General features: G+C 41.1%; 1 long non-coding RNA gene across 1 annotated transcript; it reads right to left on the bottom strand.

The window, feature by feature from the left end:
• Positions 1–2,413: 2,413 nt before the first annotated feature.
• LOC114702389 lies at positions 2,414–23,471 on the bottom strand. The gene is made up of 3 exons (XR_003735985.2): positions 23,249–23,471; positions 3,940–4,011; positions 2,414–2,597 (listed from the first exon to the last, which is right to left on the bottom strand). It is a non-coding gene; the product is annotated as an uncharacterized LOC114702389 (long non-coding RNA).
• Positions 23,472–27,096: the final 3,625 nt, after the last annotated feature.

The following is a 27,096-nucleotide window of genomic DNA, read 5'->3' on the forward strand; positions in this document are numbered from 1 at the left end:
AGTTCACAGCAGCCTCTCTTACAAAGAGAGCTATACCACAGTAGGACAATCAGTCCACAGTATCCTTTCCTGTCTAGTGTTATTACAAACATACAAATTGAACATAGTTCATTGTCCTTTCATACATAGTGCCCTACACCCACACTAATTCCAATATAATTCACAGGGTCCTTTCTTGCCTAGTGTTCCTACACCCATATTAACTCAGCACAATTCATATTGTACTCTTTTAAACAGTGTTCCTACAATGACAATAACTCAACTCAGTTCTCAGAAATATTCCTTGCTGAGTGTCACTAAAAACACACTAAATAAATACAATTGAGCCGGGTGGTGGTGGCGCACGCCTTTAATCCCAGCACTCGGGAGGCAGAGGCAGGCGGATCTCTGTAAGTTCGAGGCCAGCCTGGGCTACCAAGTGAGTTCCAGGAAAGGCGCAAAGCTACATAAGAGAAACCCTGTCTCGAAAAATCAATCAATCAATCAATCAATCAATAAATAAATAAATAAATACAATTGATAGCATCCTTTCCTGCTTAGTTTTCCTACAACCACACTAACACAAACAATTCACAGAATCCTCCCTTGCATAGTATTCCAAGAACCACGCTAACTCAAAAGACAGCAGTGCGTCTTTTCTTACCTAGAGTTCTTATAACCACACTCAGCCAACACAGTTGATAGTGTCGTCTCTTCCCTGGTGTCCATAGAACCACTAATTAATAATAACGAATTAATTAATAACCATTCCAGGCATCCTCTCTTGCCTAGTGTTTCTACATTAACTCAACTTAGTTCACTGCATTCTATCTTGTGTAGTGTTCCTACACCTACACTAATTCAACTCAGTTCACTGCATCTTATCTTTCCTAGTATCCTACAACCACAATCATACCACCCAGTTTACAACCTCCTCTCTTGCCTATGGTTCCTAAAACTACATTAATTTGATGCACTTCACAGGAACTTCTCTTGCCTTGTTTTCTACAACCACACTAACTCAACACAGTTACATTGTATTCTCTTGAATAATGTTCCTACAATGACAATTACTCAACTCAGTGCACAGCAATCTCTCTTGACTAGTGCTCCTACACCTACACTAAACTAATATACTTAGATGCTCAGAGGTTAAGAACACTGGCTGTTCTTCCAGAGGTCCTGAGTTCAATTCCCAGCACTCATATGGTGGCTCAAAACCATCTGTAATGAGATCTGGCTCCCTCTTCTGGCCTGCAGAGATACATGCAAAGAGAACACTGTATACATAATAAATAAATAAATCCTTAAAAATTAAATAAATAAAAATAAAAATATCATGTGATGCTTTGGATGTTGAATACTTTATTTAAAAAAAGTGTCCTCTCTTGCCTACTGTTCCTACACCCAGACTAACTCAAAACAATTCACAGTATTCTCTCTTGTTAACTGTTTCTAAGACCACACTAACACAACCTTCACACCATTCCCTCTTGTCTGCAATCTCACTAACTCGTTGGAATTCATTGCATCCTCTCTTGTGTAGTGTTGCTCCAACCACACTAATTCAACACAACTTATAATGTCTTCTTTTGCTTAGTACTCTTACAACACTAACCCCACACAGATCACAGCACCCTCTCTTGTCCAATGTTTCTATAATTACACTAACCCAACATAATCCACAGCATCCTCTCTTGCTTAGTGTTCTTACAATAACACTAATACAACATGGTCCAGTGTTCTCTCTTGCTTAGTGTTCTTACACCCACAGTAAGTAAACATGGTTCAGTGTAATTTCTTGCCCAGTCTTCATAAGAACACACTACCTCAATGGGTTCACATATCCCCTCTTGCCTAGTGTTCATACATCCACACTAACTCCTTGCAGTTTACAGCAGCCTTTCTTGCTGAGTGCTTCTACAACCACAGTAAATCAACACAGTTCATAGTGTCCTTTCTTTTCTTGTGTTATACAACAACACTAACCCAACAAAGTTTACCGAGCCCTCTCTTGCCTAATATTCCTACAGTGACAGTCGGTCACTCAGCACACAGTATCCTCTCATGCATAGCATTCCTACAACCATACCAATGCAAGGCAGTACACAGCTTTCTCTTTTGCTTAGTATTCCCACATCCATACTTTGTCAACACAGTTCACAGCCACCTCTCTTTCCAAGTGTCCTACAAACATACTACCTCAACATGGCTCAGAGCATGCTTACTTGCTTTGTGTTCCTACATCCACATTAACTCAACACATTTTACAGCCTCCTTTCTTGCCTAATGTTCCTACAACCACACTAACACAACCCAATTTATAGCATCCTCTCCTGCCTAGTGTTCCTACAACCACATTAACTGAACACATCCTCTCTTGTCTAGTGTCCCTACAATAACACTAACTCAACAGAATTTCCAGCTTCCTCTCTTGCCTACTGTTCCTACATCCACAATAGCCCAACATTTAATTCATTCTCTCTTGCCTATTATGCCTATTGTTCCTTCTATTTCTTACCTTCTTGAAGGTATTGTCATTAGGTGCTTTCAACTTCTTGTTCAGCATTTCTCCCATTCAGCACTCTTCTCCTCATAATGTCCTCTTTTTTTCATACCTGCAAATAGACAGGCCAAGTCTTTTATATCTTGCATATCCTTTTAATATATTTACTTCCTGTCTCATGTAGTCATGACTGCTTTATTTTGAGTTAATCTGGATTACACAAAAACAGCCTTCTAACTTATATCCCATCCTAAAGTCTGGCCCCTTTTTGACATGTCTTCCTCCCTGCAGACAGCATTATCCATTTATAATGGAAATGTGCACCCATTAAAATCCTTCAACTTCTCCTTGTGGTTTTCAAGATAAAGATCAAGCTTCATAGCACATAAAGTTCCTGTTGATTTGGCCATTGAGTAACTTTGCAGTCTTCATCCTTATACCAGAAATAGTGAAATACATGTGATTGCCAAAACTCATGGTCTTAGTCCATGCAGGCTTCTATCCTAGAACTTCAGAATCTAGGTAATTTATAAAGCACAGAAACACATTCTTCTCTCATCTGTAGGGTGAGAATTCCCAGGATCAAGATAGTTTGGGTTATCTGTTGATGTATGCCATCAGTTCCCAAGATGATACCTTCAAGATGTACCTCCAAGAAAGAATGAGTGCTGGGGCCTCACAGGGCTGAAGGCATCTTGGCTAGCAAAACTGTGCATTGTAGGAATGAACCTTCTCATAAGTGCTTTCTTTCCTTCTGTGACAGAATAGCCTCATCAGCCTTACCTCTTAATTCCATTACACTATATGCATGTTCCATTTAGGGCTGAGCACTTAACAATCACTCTCTGCACTTTAACCAGTTGTGGGTCTCTACATTAACTAATACCAACTGCAGAAAGAAGTTTCTTTGACCAAATCTAAAATCTGCACTAGTCTATGGCTAAAAACAAATATTTAGAAGGCATTTGATAACATGTCTATTTTGCAAAATGACAGTAGTAGGTACTCCCCAGGACCTAGGATGTCCTAAGCCATGGAATTTTGATCAGCTATATTTATTTATTTATTTATTTATTTATTTATTTATTTTGGTTTTTCGAGACAGGGTTTCTCTGCGTAGCTTTGCGCCTTTCCTGGAACTCACTTGGTAGCCCAGGCTGGCCTAGAACTCACAGAGATCCGCCTGGCTCTGCCTCCCGAGTGCTGGGATTAAAGGCGTGCGCCACCACCGCCCGGCATTGATCAGCTTTATAGTACCAGTCATTAATTACCTCTATGGAGCATGCTTCAAGCCCAGGCATAAAGCAGAATAATTACTCCTATAACAGACATGCTCTTATTGCACCAAATGTCACATCTTGCCTGGCAGGTCAATGTTATACTATCAAGGTTCACAGTTATATATGACCATTAATGATGCCCCTATCACCACCAGCAACCTGCATAGCACCCACCTTTCAGTACCATGAATGCTATCCAGCAGGGAGGAAGCTTCCATTTCGGCTCCAGCTTTATTTCTCTGTGTCCTGCAACCACAATATTCAATGTCTTCAGCAATTGGGTTTTACTATCTAGTTATGATGAGCAACCAACAGCAATAATAATAGTCTATACTATTTGAGGATCTTCTGGACCACAAACTCATGAAGAGGGAATTCCACACCTGATAGTAGTGTTTTCATTTCATAACTATGGCTTCCAGGAGTACACATTATCCATCCATTTAGGACACTTCCATCAACTCCTCTTTCAATAATTATACTTTTTAATTGGCTTACAAAATAGTAGGTTTCCATATGGAGTTTTTCATAATCCTTAGATTAAGTTAACCCTTTTCTGACTCTGTCACCATTTTTCTACTCCTTATCCCACCTAAACATTCGTATGCCCTGCCTCTATTTTTATATTGCAACTGGTTCCTATGTCTCTCCATCTAGGATTTTCATCACTTCAGGAGCCCTTTCCTAGTTTTCTGGCCTCTACATGCACTCCTAATTAAACACAAATATTTAAAATCAGAGAGAACTATCTACATATAAGAGAGAACATGTGGTGTGTGTCTTTCTGGGCCTGAGTTCCTTGCTTAATATAATATTTACCATTTCCATCCATTTTCTTGTACATTTTGTAACTTTACTTTTCTTTACAACTGAATAAAATTCCACCGTGTTTGTATGTAGCTCATTATCATTACCCATTCATCAGTAAAATGATACAGTCACAATGGAAAATCAGTTTGGAGATTTCTAAAAACAATTCAAATAGCACTACCATATGACCCAGCTATACCAAACCTGGACATATACACAAAGGACCCTGTTGTCCTATTACAGAGATACTTGCTCATCTGTGTTCATTGCTGCTCTATTCACAATTGCCAGGAAATGGAATCAGTCTAGATTCCATTTCATCAACTGTTTTGCTGCTGCTGTTGTTGTAGTTGTTTTGAATTGAGATGGGGTTCTCACTATGTAGCCAAGGCTGGCCTGAAACTCTTACCAATCTTTCTGTCTTAGCCTCCCTAATGTTGGTATTACAGGTATGAACCACCGGAGCCAGCTTTAAGGCTTTAATTTGATTTGTATTTACTCCTCTGCTGGTGTAGAATCATAGGACATTTTTTCCCTTAAAATATGGACAGTTGAGTAGATGGGTGAATGAATAAATAAATGCCTTGGGTCTTATTCATCTTATATCTCCATTGCCTGGCATGCTCCCAGGCACACAATCAATATAGTTTATAAAACTGATTTTTCCCTGAGTGGTGCATTTTGGAAATTAAACCAAGTTACAGTGTGACTTCATGCATTTGCCCCTTGTATATAGGCCCTCCTTGGGAGGACCCTCAACAGGTCTGGGATGGATCTGTACTTAAACATGGCGTGGGTTTTCTAATAAGAACACAACATTGCTTGAATCCCAGAACATAACATCCCAATATGTTAAGGACTCGACTCAAACGACACTGCACGCTGACAGGCATGGCCTTGTTGCTGCTCTTCTATGCCTAGTGAGACACCTGACTATACAGATTTGGGGATCCAGGCAATAGGGGACAGTAAAGCCTTTCAATAAAATCATGATATGCCAGCCAGCTGCAAATCCTATCTTATATTTCTTCTCTTCCTGCTTCGATCCAGGGAAAAATGTCTGTGATGCTGTCGGGTAAGAACCGGCCATTGATCTGTCTGTGTGAAGAGAGGCTGGAATATTGATGTCACAAGTCCTCTGTGTGCAAACTGCTTCCAGTAAATGAGGTGTCTGAGACTCGGGCTTCTTGGACTAATAAACACCTGAAGGAACAAAAGCCACCCATGCACTCTACCTCTGCAGCCAGCAGTGATTTGAACTGGAAATCAGTGTTTATGTAATTACTGCCCATTCCTCCCCTCACCTTGACTGGAATTCATTGCTTGAGTGCTCTACATTTCCTAGTTGAGTATGGGCAGTCCTACTATGTAATAATACACAAGTGGACTGGCTTCCAGCCTGAGGGGACTAAATGTCTCCTTCCTCTTTCTTAGTGCTTGCTTATCCACACACTGACAAACTGGACTGGGTGGGAAATTCTTTTTGTTTGGCAAAATATGTTTTGATCTTTAGTACAGATCTGTGCTGTGGTTAGGTAAGAAATTCCTAGCATCTAGCCTAGGATAAGGCTAGGACTTCAGTTAAGCTCTAGAAATTAGATACAAAATTTGATACACACATTCATGCTTCTACCAAGAAAAGTCATAGTTTGGGCCAAATTCAGAAGGGATCCTAAAATTCTCTAAAGCTATAGCACAGTTTGTACTGGATGTTAACATTTGTGCTTCTCTGGGGAGAGTCACCTCCTCACTGGGGAAACTGCTACATAGAGCCTTGTTCGGAAAGAAGCCAAATTTGACAGTTGGTGGTGGGTTCAAATCCTAGCCCTTCCACTTATCTCATGTACTTTTGGGTAAGCTACTTTATTGATTCTATTTTAGAGTCTGCAAAACAGCATAAGAATGCCTGCATTTGTTGTAAAGAAGAGAGACAATGTACATGAATGTGTTGTGTCTAAGATATCCAAGGATTCTTGTTCCATGCATGTTTGAAGAAGCAGAACATTGAATGATGCAACCTCACGCGCACACACACAAACTCCTGCCATGAATACTGACTCCTTGTAACCCTAGACTGATAGCATCCTGGTAGTACTTTCTATCAGGAAAGTGAAGCATGTTTCTACACAAAGGAAAACACTCTCAAAGGAACAGAAATACTCCGGATCTTATACGAAAGGGACCACAGCCATGACTGAGGTGAGGTGAAATCATAATCTCAGCTACTCAGGATACTGAGCTGGAATATTGAAAGCTCAAGACTTGCTTGAGCTACATAGTGAGTTCAAGACTAGCCTAGGAAACTTAATGAGACCTCTGTCTCAAAATAAAAACCCACAAAAAGTGCTGGGAATGTATCTCAATGGTGAAGTGCTTGCCTGTATGCATGAAGGCCCTAAGTGCCATCTCAAACATATAACTAAATGATAGATGACAGCTAGCTAGCTAGATGACAGATAGATGATAGATTGATAGATGATAGATAGCTGGATAGATAGATAGATAGATAGATAGATAGATAGATAGATAGATACCTGATACATAGATGATACATAGATAGATGATAGATACATACATACATACATACATACATAGATGATAGATGAATAGATAGTTTTGTAGATGATTGGTAGATAGATGATAAATAGATTGATAGATGATAGATACATAGATATATAGATACATAGATAGTAGATAGTAGATGATAGATAGATAGATAGATAGATAGATAGATAGATAGATAGATAGATAGATAAAAAAAAGAGAATAACAAAGACAGATACACAGAGAGATTGAGATTTATAAGATGAGAGGGAGGGAACAGGTCCACCTTAATCTTTGACAAAGGTGTAGAGAAAAGGGCCATTTTTAAAAAATTTTATAATTAATTTAATTTTACATATCAGCCACGGATTCCCCTGTCATCCCTCCTCTCACCCCCTACCATTCCCCCAATCCACCCCCCCAATTCCCACCTCCTCCAATGCAAGGACTCCCCTGGGGATTCAGCTCAGCCTGGTAGATTCAGTTGAGGCAGGTCCAGTCCCCTCCTCCCTTCACCTAGGCTGAACAAAGTTTCTCAGCATAGACCCTAGGTTCCAAAAAGCCAGATCATGCACTAAGGACAGGTCCTGGTCCCACTGCCTGGGGGCCTCCTAAATAGTTCAAGCTAATCAACTGTCTCACTTATCCAGAGAGTCTGATCCACTTCCATGGGGGGTCCTTAGCTATTGGTTCATAGTTCATGTGTTTCCACTAGTTTAGCTATTTGTTCCTGTGCTTTTTCCAATCATGGTCTCAATATCTCTTGCTCATATAATCCCTCCTCTCTCTTGCCGATTGGACTCCTGGAGCTCCACCTGGGGCTTGGCCGTGGATCTCTGCATCCACAATAGACTACTGGCAATGGTTGAGAGAAAGCCCGAACTGACCTATTCTGGTGATGGGATGGCTGAAAAGGGTCATTTCTATGGAAACCTCATCCTGATACTTCAAAAAGCTAGTAATCTCAGACCATTAATACTGATTGTGCATTGGAGGTGGCCCTTTTGGGGGTATGCTCCCAGAGAAAAGCAGCCTGGGACTGACAAGAGGGGTTCTGCATAGCTGAATATCTTGGAAGATCTGGATATTTACAACCAGTTCCCAGCATCCTCCACCCTCCCAATACCTGCTGCACCAGTGTCCTCCAAAGTCAGTGTTAGCTACTTCTTCCTCTCTTCCTTGCATCTCTCTCAACCTAGGTATCACATTCCTTTGGAAGTATAATTTCCTTCAAAGATATCTTTGATATTCAGCCAGCATTCATTTAATGAAAAATAAACTCTTATAACAAATTAAAAGACAGATATACACTTAAAATTACATCAACCTTCAAAGTGTCATTACCTTCAGCTTGTAAATGAGAAAATGAAGGTCATGAAGATAATAAGAGACAGAATGGGTTTGAATTCAGATGCCTCTGGCTCAAAAACTTTCTGCAATAACCCTGAGCTCTGAAGACACAACGTAATGGTGAATACTATCAGCTTAACAAACTCTAGGATCAGTGAGGAGACAAAGCCCTGGGCATGTTCATGAGGAAGTTTCTAGACTGAGTTAATTGAGGTGGAAAGACGCACCCTAAACGTGGATGACATCATCCCATGGGCTTGGATTCTAGACTGAGTAAAAAGGTGAGTGTCACCAGTATTCACCTCTCTGCTTCCCAACTGTGTATGTAATGTGACCAGCCGCCTCATACTCCAGCCACCATGGCTTCCCTGTCATGATGGATTGCACCTTGAACTGTGAGCCAAAATAAGCCTTTCCTTCCTTAAGTTGACTTTGTTAAATATTTTACCACAGCATGAAAAACAACTAATACAGTAAAACAGCCTTTGTTTTGTTTTGGTAAGTTCTGCCCCCAATCCCCCCACCCCTCCCCCCCCCCACCCCCGCAGCTGAGGACTGAACCCAGGGCCTTGCACCTTGCACTTGCTAGGCAAGTGCTCTACCATTGAGTTAAATCCCCAATCCCTGTTTTGTTCAATGCAAGACCCGGACCTGGAACAAGACTGTGACATCTGTGACATGGACTGAACATGCTTGCAATGGTCAGTATCATCACCTTGACTAGAATCTACAATCACTCAAGAGACAAGCCTCTGATAATGTCACAGGTAGATGAGGTTGAGTAGGAAGACCCACCATAAATGAGGGTGATTCCATCTAATGGACTGGGTCCTAGACTGAATAAAAAGAAGAGGGGCTGAATAAAAAGAGAACAGCATTTGTTTCTTTCTGTTTCCTGATGGTGGATGCAATATGGCCAACTACCTCAGGCTCCTGCCACAAAGACCTCCCCCATCATGATGAACCGTACGTACCCTTAAACTCTGAGCAGAAGTAATCCCTTTTTCTCACAAGTCACTTTTGTCAGTAGTTTGCCACAGCAAGTGGAGATGTGGCTAATACAGCGATCTCCATGCTGGCATCAGGAATGAAATCACAAAGTCCAGAGAAGTCCCAGGAAACCCAAACACATGCCACGTAACATAAGTGCCCCTGACAGTGAGATTTGTGAATAGCTCTTCATTCTCTTTGGGGCCTGAGAGATGGGAAGCTGTTTTTCTGTCAAGAATAAACTTATAGTCTTAGCTCTGATGCTCTGGAAAGAGATAAGGGCTTTAGGGACCCCAGTTACTTTTTTCCCCCTCTCCCCTACCCTAATCTCAAAATCCCAATCTCAATACAAACAGTTATAATTTTCCTGGGAAGAAATTGTATTGACCTCAGTTTTTCACAAATAGTATAATATTTGTTTGGCTGCATAGCCTAAAACACTGCTAAAATAACTAGAGAGCAAGATGTTCCCAAGCAGGTAGATGCAGAGAAGGGCCAACCAGAGGTTTCACAGAGGTAATTGAGAGTAGGAGGATGATCAGTTTAACAGAGATTCTTGTAAATGCTGAAGAGCTGGACTGTGTCTGGCAACTCTTCTCTTCCAATGCCCACTCCTCCACTGCATCCCACCATTGGTAGAGAAAGCATTCAGCACATAGCTGATGAGAAAGAGAAGACAAGGCTTGGGGACTCCTAATTCCTTGAGGACATAGCTTCTTAAACTGTGGGTCATGAACCATATGGGGGTCATGTAAGTGAACATGAGTGGCAAGAAAATCTTGGCAAAGCCAAAAGGTTTCTTGAACATGAGTGAAAAAAATTAATTTAAGATCAATGTATGAGGTAGCATGAATTCTAACTGATCTTAATAAAAAACACCAGAGCCAGAAATCGGGGAAATGCTAAAAGATCAGTAAAGGAGGCAGCCACTAGAGAGACTTCTTACCTCTACCAAATCCTCAGCCTGAAAGAGGGGTGAGCTCCTGTCTCCTCCTGCCTTATATTCCTCTCTCTGCCCAGCCATATCACTTCCTGTCTCTACCTCCCTAGTACTGGAATTAAAGGTGTGAGATCCAAGTGCTGGGAACGAAGGCGTGTGTCACCACCACCTGGTTCTGTTTCTCTTTTAGACTGGATCAATCTTGTGTATCCCAGGATAGCCTTGAACTCACAGAGATCTGTCTGCCTCTGCCTCCCAAGTGCTGGGATTAAAGGTGTGCACCACTCTCTGTCCTCTATAGCTAACTAGTGGCTAGCTCTGCACTCCGATCTTCAGGCAAGCTTTATTTGTCACCACAGTATGATGAATCCGATGTGTTTCTGGCAGCAGTTGCTCCTGCTGTATCATGTGCTATCACCTGGTTCTGTAAAAAAAGTGCTCTACATGTACCTCAGCTATGATTGTTAGCCAACACTACCTGGAACACCTCAGCTCAGATTCAAGACTACTGAATATTATGAACGGCAATGTTTTACTAAGCATACAACATTTCCTGCTTTTCTCTAAATATAATGACTTAAATATAGAAAACTTAATATTTTCCTACCATCATTCCTCAACAGGTAAATATGAAATTAAAGTGCTTTTAGACCCCATGGCATCCGAATATTTGTTTCCTTTAAAAAGTGTTTGAGTTGCCAGCTTGAATCCCTAAAGAAAAATAATAATTATTGAATAATTAATAAATTGAATTCATCAATTGAAAAATTAATGAATTTTGACTTGGAATTAGAGCAGAATTTCTAAAATTTTCTGAATGACCCTGAACATACTTCTGGCATTCAGCATTCTGTATTTATTTTATTTTATGTTTTTACTTATTAGAAATTTAGATTTAATAAAATCAGACATCTGTGTGAGATAATACTTGATTATGCAAAAAAATACATCAATGGCAGATAGTGCTGATGGTAGCAAGTTCTTTTTTTTAATTATTTTTTATTGATTGTTTAGGAATCTGACATCATGTACCCCAATCATGATTACCTCCCAGGCTTCCCGTGTCCATCCCCTCTCCCCATGACTTTCCTCCAAAAAACGAGTCCATTTTGTGTTGTCCATATATTCACTGGAGCATGGTCAAATTCTTAGTGACCAGCCTCCCAAAGGAGGATATGTCTTTCTCTGCCTGCATCTTCACCAGAAGCCAACAGCTGAGGAGAGCCCTGTGGTGGCCTAAGCAGGGCAGAGCGAGCTCTCCAGTGCCCAAGCCACCACCTGCACAGCAGTGCTGTGGGCCAGTGAGGAGCCGGGCCAGTGAGGAGCCGGGCCAGTGAGGAGCCGGGCCAGTGAGGAGCAGGGCCAGTGAGGAGCGGGCCAGTGAGGAGCCGGGTCAGTGAGGAGCCCGGCCAGCGAGGAGCCGGGTCAGTGAGGAGCCCGGCCAGTGAGGAGCCCGGCCACTGAGGAGCCGGGTCAGTGAGGAGCCTGGCCAGTGAGGAACCGGGTCAGTGAGGAGCCGGGCCAGTGAGGAGCCGGGCCAGTGAGGAGCCGGGTCAGTTCTCCCACGTCCATGGACATTAACACGACTTCAGCCCAATGATGGACAGCTGCATAGACTTCAGCGTTACATGGCTGCAGACATCAACACAGCCCTTGGCTGTATCAGGACCACTGACCCACTCATGGCCCTCAGTGGCTACATGGACCACAAGCCTCAACATGGTCTCAGGTGGGTACACATGCCACTCACATCAGATGACTCCTTAAGGCAGCAACACCTAAGGGCATTACCGAGGCATCGGGCAGCAGCACACACTGCCTATGTCCACATGGATCCTAGGCTTCATGGTGGTCTGGAGCAGCAGCACGGACCACTGACACCAACATGGCCTCTTGTAGTATCTCAGATCATAGTGGTCCTTTGAGGAGGTCCAATCCAGAAGATGAAACTTGTGGTGGTATTGTGTTCCCCAAAATATTATGCACCCTAATAAACTTATCTGGGGGTCAGAGAACAGAATAGCCACAATATTAAATATAGAGGATAGGCAGTGGTAGCACACGCCTTTAATCCTAGCATTCCAGAGGCAGAAATCCCTCTGGATCTCTGTGAGTTCAAGGCCACACTGGAAACAACCAGGCATGGTGACTCACACGTTTAATCCCAGGAAGTAATGGCAGGAGGCAGAAAGGTATTTAAGGCATGCGGACAGGACGAGGAACTATAACTGGCTAAGCTTTCAGACTTTTGAGAAGCAGTTCAGCTGAGATCCATTTGGATAAGGACTCAAAGGTTTCCAGTCTAAGGAAATAGGATCAGCTGAGAAATTGGCAAGGTGAGGTGGCTGTGGCTTGTTCTGCTTCTCTGATCTTCCAGCATTCACCCCAACACCTGGCTTCGGTTTGATTTTATTAATAAGACCTGTTAAGATTCATGCTACAGAACCTTTCCTCATCTCAGAGACCAGGGGATCCCACAGCCGGACATCAGGGTTGGGGGCTGAGTCTGCATCTGCATAAGCTCCAGGCTATTGTATACCATCCCAGTGGCCCTACTGGGTAATGAAAGCACGTAGACCTCAGAGCCCCCTCCTTCATCTGTCACTGCCATCACATCTCCAGTTCCATCTCTCCATAATGCACACACCATTTTTCTCTTTCCCACCTCTCCATTACACATTGGTTCAATGTGGTGGCACCCACCCACCCCAGGCCGTGGGGGCAGGGCAGTGCTTGGGTGTCTTCTGGCTGCCAGGCCATGGGCCAGTTTTCTGTATTTATGCAAAGTGGCATTTCCATCATTGACTATTACAAAATCAAAACATAGATCAACTTATCAATGTTGAAAATGCTCTGTATCGCTATTTAAGCCCTGAATGAGTAAAGTCCTGAGTGGGCATGTATTGTTTACATGAGCATGTCCATGTCAAGGACACCAGAACCTCAGACCCATGAAGAAATTAGAAAGCCTTCTATGCAGGGTAAGGCTCAGAAGGAAATGGCAAAGCCTTCCCTTCTGGTCCACATGTGGATATTGATAGTATGTATACAAAATATTCACTATATCTTTCTCTCCTGGATATTTACAGCATTACAGAGACTTCTCCTACTGAAATTAACTAAACCTGTCCCCTTGGTCCAGCTGTATACCATAAACCCTGCCTCCTCCTTTATCAATATGCAATAACCCCACCTCCTTGTTTAGCTGTGTGCAATAACCTTGTCTTCCTATCTAGCTCTATATAATAAATACACTGAATTTCTGAGATGCTGCTGTTTCTCTGGCTAAGAACCCAAACATCTAATTCCAGCTTTCTGTCCATCTATTTGTCTTTTCTTCACTCCCTCACTGCCCAAGTCAGTTCCATCCCTGGAGCTGTGCTGGATGCAGCACAGAGGTCAACCTCAGGTATCGTTTCTCTTTGTAAAACATTTCTAATCTCCATGCTGTGAACTTGGTTGCTCCATCTTTTAAGCATTTGATGACTGATGATTATCAACAAAAACAGTGGACTTACCTGACCTTTGACTCTAGGAGTTGTAGACATTAAACTTGAAATTGACTGTGCTGATTGGAATTGTTCAAAGCGGAATGAGCCAAAGTAACTCCCTGAAATTTTCTCCTAAATTAACATTCCTGTAGAGTTGTCCTGCATCTAGCTCAGATTTGCTAAAGATATATATATTTAACTCTAACATTGTGGGGGTTAATGACTTCTGTTTTAAAAGCAAAACCCCTGTTAAGATGGGAACATAAATTAGCAAAACTTAATATGTGTATGCTACTCAATCTGCTGCCCCTTAATGCTACTAACATTATAATAACAAGGAAGACCTTATGCTGAGAAGGAGAAACTATTTCAAAGTAATTTTCGAGTTTGGGATATGTCTAAATAAAGAACTAATCATGAGAGTATAAAAAAAAAGATACCTAGCTGTTCTTAAACACACCCTATATACAGACTCTGGGTTTGGGGACCAGATAAAAGGTCTCATTGAATCCTCATATCTGCTATATGAGATGATAAGGAATGAGGTGCTTAGCTGGCATGAGATAAGATGCTACTAAAAATGAAACACCATACTTCATTCAACAATAAAGAATCTGCCCACCTGTAATTATCTAACTCCAGATTGTTTGCAAAGGAACACAGAAGGAATGACAGAAGCACAGAGGAAGCTTAGCTGAGTGCTCTACTCAAAGTAGAATATCTTAACCTTCCTACTCATTCAATAATTTAGTTAAGACTTGTAGACTATACAGACAATACAAGATATATGGTATCTTTGATTGTCCCTTCTGAAAACTTCTCAGTTCCTGCTGGCATTTTACAACACTTCTGAGTGATTCCTTAGTAATGGGCCATCACTTTGGTACTCCATGCTCTTGCTACGAGTTTACAAGTCCTTGGACCAGAATGGATACTTATTCCAACAATCATCCAGCCCACATACTATGATAAAACTCAGAATAAAGAATTCTGCCAAATTAGACAACATAATCAGACAGACAAAAGAGAAGGACAGAAGAGGAGACATGTATAAAAGGAAGAGCAGCTTTAATGTAGTAAAGCCACAAGTAAGCAGAGGCCATGAGCAAGAGAGAAGAGACATTCAGTCCACAGAGAAAAAGGCCACACTCACCCATTCAGCCAAGGCAGTAGAGAATTGTCTGGCTACTGAAGATAACATACCTGAATGCCAAACTGTGGTCTATTCTGAAGTGTGTTTTCATTGCCTGTGTTTTCTAGTCAGGGCTCAGAAGAGTGAAATCCAAGGAGAGCATAATGATTGCATCACACTGAAGAGCTACAGGTAAGGGTTCAGGGAGATCATGTTATCTATATTGCACAGGAAGAGAATGGTGAAGGAGACAGCCCCAGAGAAAGCTCGGAGAGCTGATGAAAGGCCATTGTCTGAGCACGTATGGCTATAGAAGAAAAACCATGACTGTGAGCTGGAGAGAGGCTTCAGAAAACAGGATCCAGAGTCAAGAGAGTTCTGGACTTTGCTGTGGATGGACTTTACTCCAGTTCCTGTGGCACTGGAGATGCCCTTGGAATGAAATCACCTTAGTATGGTGATTAATCATCCCTGAGCAAAATGTTTCTCTATGCCTCACTAGGGAAGTAAAAAAGGAGACTCACTGAGGTCAAATAGATATGAAGTACCTGAAAAGCAAGCCAAACTGTGGCAATCTTTAAGATAATACTACAAAATCCAACCTTCCAATACAAAACATTCACATCTGTTTTCAATGAAACATGTGCAAAGATGTAGAAAAATATGAACCAGAACCAGAGAAAATTGAATTGAAATGGAACTAGAAATGACAGGTGACAGAGACTTATACAACAAAGTTATTATAGTCGCGGTCTTTAATATACTTCTTACACTCAGAAAGAAAAAAGACAACAAGAACAAAACGAAAAGAGATAGGTGTGAGAGTGTGAGTGTGAGTGTGTGTGTGTGTGTGTGAGAGAGAGTGTGAGTGTGTGTCCAAACTGAACTCCTGGACATAAAATGCACAAGTTACTAAATTTCTCAGTACTCTTGGGAAAATTACCTCAGCAGAAGGAATGGAAACATTTTCACTTGACTCTAGAAGTACAGGAAAGCTAGAGTAAGTTGGTTTGTTTTTATTGTTAGGATTTGTTTGTTTATTTTAGTGCTAGTAGAAAGGTTAAATCTGGGGCCTTGTACATGCCAGTCACCCCCGCCCCCCAGCTCTTGTTTTTTTCAAGACAAGATCTCACTATATAGTTTAAGTTGACCTTGAACTCACTGTGTAGCCTAGACTAGTTTCAAATACAAGGTCCCCCCACCCAACCCTAGCCACCTGGAAGCTAAGGTTAGAGCAGATACCACACATACCTAGATTTAGAATGTTACTGAGAAGTGTACCCTTTTTACCTCTGACCTTAGTCATGCAAGTCCATTGAGTTTAACAAGTTTACTGACATGACTACCATTCCAACTAGGACACGGATCGTTTCTCACACCCCACAGTTGTAGTTCCTTGCTGCTCTTTTCTGCCAGCATTTGTATCTGCTGTTTCAATCAGGTAATCTTCTCTGCCACTACTTCTCCTTGATTTTATACCAATGCAGTAATATAGAATACAGCCTTTTATTACCTGTTTCTTTTGTTTATATAATGTTTCTGAGAGTCATTCATGTTATTGCATAGAATGGTTCATATTTTAAGTCACTGAGTAGAATTTCACTGTCACTATCACTGAGTGTGGTGATGCAGAATGCCACGAAAGATTGTGATCAATAGCCGATGAGAGAGTGAAAGAATGAGTAAACCTGGAGACACAGAAACACATACATCTTAGTTATAGTTTCCAGTGCTGTGACAACACACCATGACCAAAAGCAACTTGGCGAGGAAAGGGTTTATTTCATCTTACACTTCCAGGTAACATTCCATTACTGAGGGAAGGCAGGAACTCAAGCAAACAGGAACTCAGAGGCAGGAACTGTTGCAGACATGATAGGGAAGTGCTGCTTACTGGCTTGCTCCTTATGGCTTGCTCAGCCTGCTTTCTTATATCATTCCATCAGGGACCACTATCCCTAGAGTGGCACTGACAATCATGAGCTGGATTCTTCCACAACAATAACCTATAAGTAAAATGCACCACAGGCTTGCCCATAGGCCAACCTGGCATTTTATCAATTGAGGTTCCCTCTTCCTAAATGACTCTAGCTTGTGTCAAGTTGACATTAAAAAACAGCCAACACAACATTCTATACAATTGAAATATTAGAAAACTTAAAATAAATCAACAATCATTGTGAAAATGGCCATGTATATCAGTCTGAGATAAATATGGAGAGGGACAGGAAATTGTTGAAGAAATTAATCAAAATTTTCCAAATTTGAAGAACACATAGATACATGCATGCAATGTCTCAAAGAAATGCAGAATAACAAAAGCACACCATGGTGTATTATGATAAATTTCTAAACCTGATAAAGAGGAAATATTACAAAGAAACAAGAGGGGAAAGTCACATCCTTGCAAAGTAATAAGGATACAAAGATTGTAGATCATATTGGAAAGTAGATAAAACTAGAGGCAATCACATTAAGTAAAATAAGCAAAGGAAAGGGTGAGCTGAAAAAAGCAGATAGACCATGAGGGAAGAAAGGTCTTGGTGAAGTGAGAGAAGGGGAGGGTAATGTAGGGTGTTAGGAAACAGGGGCATGGCCAAAACACAGTCTTCATGAGAATGGAATGTCAGGGAGGGTTACTGATTTGTACAGATAATGCATATGCTCACAATTACAATAATAAAGGTGATGGACAAATAGTTTTAAGCCTTTAAAGAAACTATTAACTTAGAATTCAATATCCAGAAAAAAATGTATTTCAAATGTGAAGATAAAAATAACCCACAGCTGACATATTACCAACTAATATGCATGTATATATATATATATATATATATATATATATATATATATATAGAGAGAGAGAGAGAGAGAGAGAGAGAGAGAGAGGGGGGGGGGGGCCATCTTTGGGCTGGGGAGATAACCCAGTCAGTAAAGTAACTCGACTTGAGTTTGATCCCTGAGAGCCCCTATAAAACAATAGGTTCAATGACCAGTGACTCACTCTTATAATACCAGCACTATGGATATAGAAACAGGAACATCCCTGAGGCTTGCTGGTCAGCCTATCTAGCCAAACTGATGTACTCTAGGCTCTGACTCTGTCTCAAAAAAATAAAGTGGACAGCAGTTGAGGAAGACATCCAACATCAACCTCTAGTCTTCGCACATGGGCACATATATACATATGTACCTCCCATACATATATACATATTCACCCACACATATACACTTACATACATACATGCCCATACCACCACACACACATCATACATGCACATATAAATACACACACACACACACACACACACAAACACACACACACTAATGCACGTACACATTAAAAATTGAAGCAATTTTCAATTTACAAAATGAATGAACAATAGCAATAAATGGTGAATATGGGCTTAAATATAAAAAACATTTTATCTTATTTTATAATCTCTTTAGTGGATAATTGACAATTTCAAGAAAATAAAATAGTAAACTAATATGATAAAAAACATAAAATGAGTGATTAAAATTGCAGGAAAGAGAAAGGAGACACAGCATGGTGAGACTCTTACACACACAGGTTCTTTTAATGTTACCTAATTTTCTTTTCAATATTAACTTTTTTTTTTTTTTTTGGTTTTTCGAGACAGGGTTTCTCTGTGTAGCTTTGCGCCTTTTCCTGGAACTCACTTGGTAGCCCAGGCTGGCCTCAAACTCACAGAGATCTGCCTGCCTCTGCCTCCCGAGTGCTGGGATTAAAGGCGTGTGCCACCACCGCCCAGCTATTTTTTTTCTATTATTTTAATATTACCTGGATGGTGATGTGTTCAAACTATATTGAAACTCTACAATGAATAGAGAATCAGCTCAAAGTAGGCTGAATGAAAGTGGTGTTTAAATTTAATTACTGGAAAGGAGAAAAAAAATCAGAAGTAAAGAGAAGATGTGGCAGGTAGAAGAGAAATAGCCAGGTGGCAGATGAGTGCCCATACAACAATGTCACTAAATGAAATAGAGTCAGACATCTCTATTAACAGTCACAACTGAAAGAATAGTTTAAAAAGTTAGACCGAGTCTTACTGTCGGTGAGAAATGTGCCTTGTTGACAAACATAGACCTCAACAGTGAGAGGTTGGGACTAGACAGTTAGCTCAGTGATAAAGCACTTGCTTAGAAAGTGTGAGGTCTATTTCTAGCACCACACAAATAATGAATAAATATGGGTGAAAGAGGTATGCCAGACAAATATTTCTCAAAATAAATTTTGCATTGCCACATTAGTTCAGACATGTAGGTATTAGAATCAGAAACGCTGGCAGGTATAAAGAAGGGACAGCTAAGTGATAATAGGGTCAAGGTTCATCATAAGGGCATAACTGTCCTAAATGTGTGTGCACATAACACCCAGAGCCTGACAGCACATGAAGAAAATCAGCAGCACTAAGTAGCAACATAAATCCACAATTATTATTATGTATGTCAAGACTGTTCCCAGGTATTGATAAAAAGTAGTTAGCTACACACACACACACACACACACACACACACACACACACACACACACACACGGCTACCATATTCACAAAGACCAATTGGCAATAGAGTTCTCTATTCAGTAGGAGTAAAAACACTTCTCTTTTTTACTGGGCACAAATATGTTCACAGAGCAACCACATATTAGCCAATGAAACATGCATCAAATACATTTAAAATTAAAACTATGAGTTCCCTGACTATAGCAGAACAAAAAATGCACATTAATTTTAAAAAAATCTATCTAGAAAAATGCCAGATACCTGAAAGCAAAAATTACAAAATTAAGTCTAAATGACACAAAGGTAAAAGAAGGAATCAAAAACAAAATCAAAATACATCTTAGAATGTATGGCTATGATAGAGAAATATTTAAAAATGTGTGGGCTAAATATAGAAAAGAAAAACATCTTATTTGCAATCTAAATTTCTATATGAAAAAACTCCACAAAGAACAAGCCACTACTTCCAAAGTAGCAAAAATAAATAAACAAAGAGACAAACAAAAAACAGGAATCACAAAGTTGGACAGGACAGTCACAGAGAAAAATCAGAGTCATAGACCGACTCTTGAAAAGGTCAATGATATTGATACACCTCGTCTCCAGTCATTCAATGTGGTGGCTACCAGTCAGAAGAGGGTACCCAGCAATTAAAAATGGCCTGTGTGGGTAAAACATGTTAGAGGTGTAAAATACAAATAAGACATTGAAGATTTCTAGAAAAGAATAGGGGAAAATCTTTATCCTTCTATTAAGAAAACAAACATTCTCTTCTAAAACTTCACAAGCCAGACCTCCACATGTTCTTTTCTGTACTCTCTTGCAAGCTCCTAAAGAGCAGTTCATGAAGCTCTAGGCTCTCCATGGCTGTTTCCAACCCACAGTTCCAAGGGCATTCACAGTCCTCCCCAAACAGCATGGTCAGGGGCATCATGGCAATAGTCTACAATCTGGTACTAATTCTGTCCTGGTTTGCTTTCTGTTGCTGTGAGAAAACATGATCAAACCAACTTGAGGGAAGAAAGTGTTTACTTAACCTTACAGGTTATCATCCATGGTCCATTATGGAAGGAAATTGGGGTAGGGATCAAAGTAGAGGTCATGGTGGAAGGCTGCCTTCTAATTCATCTTTCCCTGGTCTATTCAGCTACTTTCCTAATATATCTCAGGCCCATCTGCTTAGGAGAGTGTCACCACCCACAATGGGCCAGGCCCTCCCGTATCAATCACTAAATCAAGAAAATGCCCACAGACATACCTGAAGGCCAATCTGATGGGATCGATTACTCAACTGAGTTTCCCTCTTCCTAGGAGTCTCAGTTTGTATCAGTTGACAAAAACTAACCAGCACAGATGTCTTAGAATTAAAAGGCACAAACTACAATATAAAAAATGGATAATTAAGCCTCTACCAAATTGTTAAAGGTTGTTCTTTATACTCTAAAGGGGAAAATAAACCATGAAAAGGATAAATATCTGCAAAATATAATGAGCTCTAGCGATTATTGTAACACAATAAAGACAAACAACCAAATTTAAAGAGGGAGGGAGTTATTTAATCCAAAAAAGATATAATACATAAACACACATTTTTGAAATGCTAATATCATCAGTGAATAAGGGAGTGAATTTAAAATGGCAAATAACTCCTAGATTATACCTCCTGGGTGGCCAAATCTGAAAGAGTGAAAACATGAAGTTCCGGGCAGATGTGGAGCAATCCATGCACTTGCCTCATAGGGATGAGACTGCAAAATGTGGCAACCACTTGGGGAAATAATTGGAAACTGTCTAATAAAATTAAGCACACCCTTGTAGCACAGCCAACCATTCCATTCCTAGAATCACCAAAAACAAAAAAATGTGTAAACAGACTTTTCAGGAAGGTTGAAAGTGGCAGCCTCCATGACTAGAATTAAACAAGTTAATTCCTCGTTGCAGTTAGAGAGAATGCATATCTGGGGGCATCTCAGGATTTGGGTCTTAGTGAGATGCAACTATGAGAGAGTGAAGGCAATTCTATGACCGGTTATGTCAATAAACCAAATCAGAGGGGAGGATGTTAAGTGTTCTGTGGGTGGCATGGTGAATCCAATTACATCCAATGGAAGAATCACACTAAGATGACCTGACTGTGAGTGCCAGGTAGGTCACAACATGGACTGCTATGTTTTATTTCCTTCAAGGAGTAATTCTGGGAGGGGTTCTCCTTTTCACTTTTATTGAAAAAAAAAAAACAAACAAACAAAAAAATAAAACCAGAAAGCCTATCCATAAACTGATCAAAAAACAATCAAATTGTGGTGCAGGAGGAGCCTGGGGCAGGAAAATGGTCACTGCTCTGATTGTCAAACTGTGTTGACTTGTGTGATTACAGCTGATGTACTTGATTGTGCACTATTTTACCTCTGCACCTCTCCTCCGGAGTCAGGTGAAAGCACTCACTCTCCTGATTAGTTAACCCTCCCCGAGAACAGAAAGAAGTTTTGCTACAACTGGGAAAGAATAGTAGTTACTTAGTGAATTGTCTCCACTGCCCCTGGTCAATGTGGGCACTGTATTGCTTCTCCTTCCCTAGAAGGTCCCCTTGCCATTGTGACCTTTTGACCACAAGAGAGGGCTGAATCCTGACCCTACATTTTGGAGAATCCCTGCTTTCTATCCAGTTCCTCTGACTGCCCTCAACCCCATAGAATAAAAGGTACATGGGGCCAAGAGGCCAATGATACCTAGAGTCCATAATGCCATTTTACCCACCTATCAGGATCATACCCACACTCAGAATGATAGCCTGCCTCTGTCTATGAGCCTTGAGGACACTTGCCCTACACTTGCTAAGCCTCTGCCCAGGTTTTTTGCACAAAACAAGAATAGATCATCATGGCATCACAAGCACATGTTCAAAGGTTCTGTGCAAGTCAGAGATAGGAGTAAAAAGGAAAAGGCCGATGCCAGGGACCAGCTATCCCCATAATCCCATGCCACCATATGGCACAGCACCCTGAGAATTCTGAGTATAAGAACCTGAATGTAAGCTGGTGATCAGTCAGTCACAATAATTGCCAATGCATTAAGAATAGTATTTACTTATGAGTTTGCTATATTCTGGATGTTTAAACTTCTAGACTTACAGAGTGTGAGAACTACCTGGCCTTTGTGCCCTGAAGTTCTTCAACATCAGGAACAGGACTGTCCAGGACCTGTCAACAGGTCCATGAGAATTCATCCCTACAAGGCAGCTTGCTCTGCTATTCTGGTGTGGGGATGTCTGGAGGGGCACCTTCTCCACATGTTGAACCCCTCCCTACTCTCGCCTGGAGAGTTCCGGCCGTGGTCTTCAGTTCTCTGAGTCTTTCCCATTTATCATTCCACTTAATTTAAAACAAAACTAATAAGTGGAAGGATTCTCATTATAAACTCTGATTGGTGGTATATCTAATGTAGATTGACCTTAATTTGCTACCACAGAGATTAGTTTAGGAGAAAGCCTAGTCTAGCATGAAGGGGAGGTGGTTTTAAATGAGTTGAAAGACACTGTTAAAAGTAATTTTGAGCTACACCAGTGAAATTGCTAGCCAGAGAAGGGGGCAAATCAAACAGAAAATAAGTGGATAATGAAGAACCCAGAGAGCACTGTGATACAAGCATACCAAAAATAGAAGAAATATGAGGGGGAATGAAAGCAAGTCCTGCTTACCTGTGTAAGGACGGCTGTGGTGAGTTCTTAGCTGGAGGATGGGGGCATGGTAAAGGAGGGTGAACAAGGGTGCAAGAAGAAAATCCCCTGTCATTAGCTTCCTGCTTCTGCAGCCCACCTCCTGCTACAGTCAGCTCCTGTCTTCGTCTAACTTCTTCAATGGAAAGGAAGAATCCCAGAAGATATCCAGCTTCTCCTACACTTGAGGTATCATCTGTTCACCTTCAAAGTGACTATGGCATAATCTTGGCATTCTTATGTCCAAATAGACATTGTGGTTTTAAAAGATGTGGCCACATAGTGTCTCTTATTTCATACAAGGAGGTGATTATATGGTCTGTGTCCAGTTTTGAAGTCCTTGAGCCATGATACAGAGACATATTCAGACTAGAAAACCAGTGTGGGAGCTCACAGGCTGAGGCAGGTGTAGTAAGTAGTTCATGGAGAGTAGTCAAAAGTCTCAAGAGCTAAAAATCTCTCCTGTTTATTTGGTTCACAGAACATTGAAAAATTATGATAGGTCTCACAAAAACCAACTTTAATTTGACGACTGTCAAATTTGGTTCTGTATATGGTTCTGTAAATGACACTAGCCTAGTCACCATGGATGTAGAGTAGGAAGGTACCAGGCTGAGACCATGAAGTGTTATCATCCAGCTGAGTAGGCCATGCCCCTTCCCATTGCACTATTCACCTATAGCTAAGTTCAGAAACACTAAGGCATACCCCTGGAGCAGGAAAAAATGACAGAAATAAGGCTAACTATAAGTAATTCTAAATTCTATCCACACTGCACCAGAGTGGAAACCTCAGAGAAGGTCATAATAGAGTCTGACCTCCAGGAGAAATCAGGATAACAGGTGAACAAGGAAAATAGCAGATTTGGAAAACAACTTCTCGCCTTGGTGCTGTCAAGGAGAGATGAGCTCTGGAGTTGTGAGGGCTTAATCACTTGGTGGTGTACCTCTGTTGTGGTTGCATGCAGAGGCACTACGCAATGTAAAAATCTTCAAGCCCTGTAGACACTTCATTCTGGAATCATGGGCCACAATAACACTTTTGACTACAAGGAGGCTTAAACATGGCTGATCAGAAGATTGGCCACCATAAAATCCAACTGTGGTGTCTCCTTGGACATTCTAGCACCCTTAGGCCAGTGAGATGGCTCAGTGAGTAAAGGTCATTACTGGCAAGATTGACACCCTGAGGTCCACCCCCAGCAACTACATGATAGAAGAAAACTGACTAATGCAAATTGTTCTCAGACTTCTACACATGTGCTTTAGTGCTCACATGTCTACACACAGATGCACACTCTAAAAATTAATAAGTAAATAAATAAATAAATAAATAAATAAAATCTTACATTAAAAATTCGACCCTGTGCCTTGTGTCTAGTGAATTGTTTCTAATATTTAATACTTATATGATACTTACTGACCAGTGTCCTTGGGCATCTTACCTTTCTCTAAATCTGTTTCCTTGTTTGTAAAATTGGGAGGCACTAACTTTCCATTCTCCTGGCTTCTTTTGAAGGCTTATCAACTAATTTATTTAAAACAAACAAACAAACAACAACAAAAAAAAAAAAAAAACCTCATCAGCAGATGGATACACAGTGCCAAGCAATAAATATCAAGGATTTGGATACTATAACCTCGTATCTGACTTCTTTTCCCTCCTGATGCTTCTCGATGCCTCAATCCATCCACACCACCATCCACTCCAGCCAACTACCCAGACACTAAGTCACACGGCAGTCATTTACCATCAGAAAACTGTGTCATCAGGAAGCAGGCATAGTACTGGATCCTGTCATTTTGAATCTGATCAGTCCCTGGGCTGTTTCCTTCAGGCCTCAGTCATTCAGTGCTATGAAGGATGTACACAGGCATACTTCTATTAAGCACTGTATGGTGACTAGTGATGGTTTCTTCCTGTGAACTTGAGGACACTGACATCATCAAATTTCTGAACCTGTACAGCTGAGGCACCCAAACCTTGGTGAGTCTATGTCTCATCAGAAAATCTCAGTCCCTCCTACAGACCAGGTCTCCCTTGGTTACATGACTTCAGTTTCTTTGACTCTGAATTCTCTGATAACATCACCATGCATTAGGATTTAAGGTATTTGTACATGATGGACGCTGGTATTATTATAATAATGTTGGTGCTCCACAGGCCAGGCCCGGCCAAGTCCTGTGTGTGACATATTAACGTACTGCATCATTCTCTGTGTGTAGGTTTAGCCTAAGCACTACTCCCCCACAAGGGCTGGACACCGCTCACAGTAACCATCCATGGGAAGGCAATTGTGGGACTAGCAGCAGCAATGCCTCCTTTTGGATATTAGCATATTCAAAAGTCCTTGAAGAAATCTCTCCTCATTTTACCACTTTTACTTTGATTCCTAAAATCTCTGATAGATGGGGTGGGAAAGGCCTTCCATGACTGTAAATGGATTTTTAAAAACTCAAAGAAGGAAACATCTGTCTCTCTGGAGAGCAAGGTGACATGACAGATAATTAGAGCGGCTGCCTCTCTGAGATGGAAGCTTAGCTACATCACACACTTGGAGCCCTGGTCCTTCCTTATCCCCTGGTGAATTCTGTCTGCAAACAGCCCGCTCTGCCAGCTGACAGTGACTTTCACCTTGAATCTTCCAGTCACCTTTCTCTAAAAATTCCTTTGCAGCAATGCTAACAGCAATAGCTTGCCCATCTTGCCTGTAGTCAGGGTGTGTGCAAGTAGAGATGACTTGAATCCCAGAAAAAAAATGACCTATCCATAGGACTGTGCTTTAAATACAGATGTACAGTTTCCCATTTCCCACTTCACAATGTAGATTTGGTGGTTGGGCTGATTTCTAGGATGTATGTTTGACAGGAAGGAGAAAGAAAGTTCAGAAGGGGGGTGATAACATGCTTCTCCCCCATGTGCCAGATTGAAGTACTTCTGCACTGATAGGTGAAAGGGAAAACAGAGAAAGAGCTGCTGAATAGACCATGAGGAATAGTCTAGCAAATCAGTCTAGAGGCCATTTACTGAGGCTGCTTCCCAAGGCATGTGCTGGTGGCTACTAAAGTTTGAGTGTATAGTAAGTAGTTCATAATCCAAAAAATGTTCCTGTTTTTAGAATATACCTTCAGAGCACATTGCCCTGAGTTGGGAAGTCTCCTTCAACACTCTTTCCCAAGACATAGTAATTTACATAACTTTCCCATACTGGCTTCCTCCCAGAAGTTGAAGAGATATGAATATGAAATTCTTCCTAGAAATTTTCCAAAAAGAGTTCAAAGCACCTTTTAAAAGGAGAAGCAGGAGATCCACAAGGATGGTGCAGTGAGAGAGCCCCAGGTATGCATCTCAAGTATCTATTCCCAACAGTGACTGGAGCTCTTGATCAGCCTCCTCCTATAAGCAACAAAGAGATCAGCAGTGTCACTTCTTATCTTGGAATACTTGAAGCTATCTCTACTGAACTAGCAAGGAAGTAGTACCATTTCATTGACAAAAGCCACATGCAGCAAATCAAGCAAAGGACAGCGGCTGCTGTAGAGAAGCCTGGGTCTAGCTGGGCTCTAGTTTATGTTACAAACAGTGCAGCCATTCCCTTCCTCCATTCTCCCCTCTCTACTTTCTCACCTTTCTTTCCATTTCTATTCCAACAACAAAAGTAAAAATAATGGCCAGTATTTATTGAACACAGTTCCGGATTTGAACTCACGTCATTGATGACAAACTTACACTATGGAAACACCATTGAGTGCTTCTACTCATTCTCATCTACCCCACTTGTCTTCAGTGTGTTTGATCATAAGCAAACCTGGGCATTTTAAAGACTCTAG

The sequence above is a fragment of the Peromyscus leucopus genome, chromosome 15 (genome assembly GCF_004664715.2).
Source record: "Peromyscus leucopus breed LL Stock chromosome 15, UCI_PerLeu_2.1, whole genome shotgun sequence".
Taxonomy (NCBI): Eukaryota; Metazoa; Chordata; class Mammalia; order Rodentia; family Cricetidae; genus Peromyscus; species Peromyscus leucopus.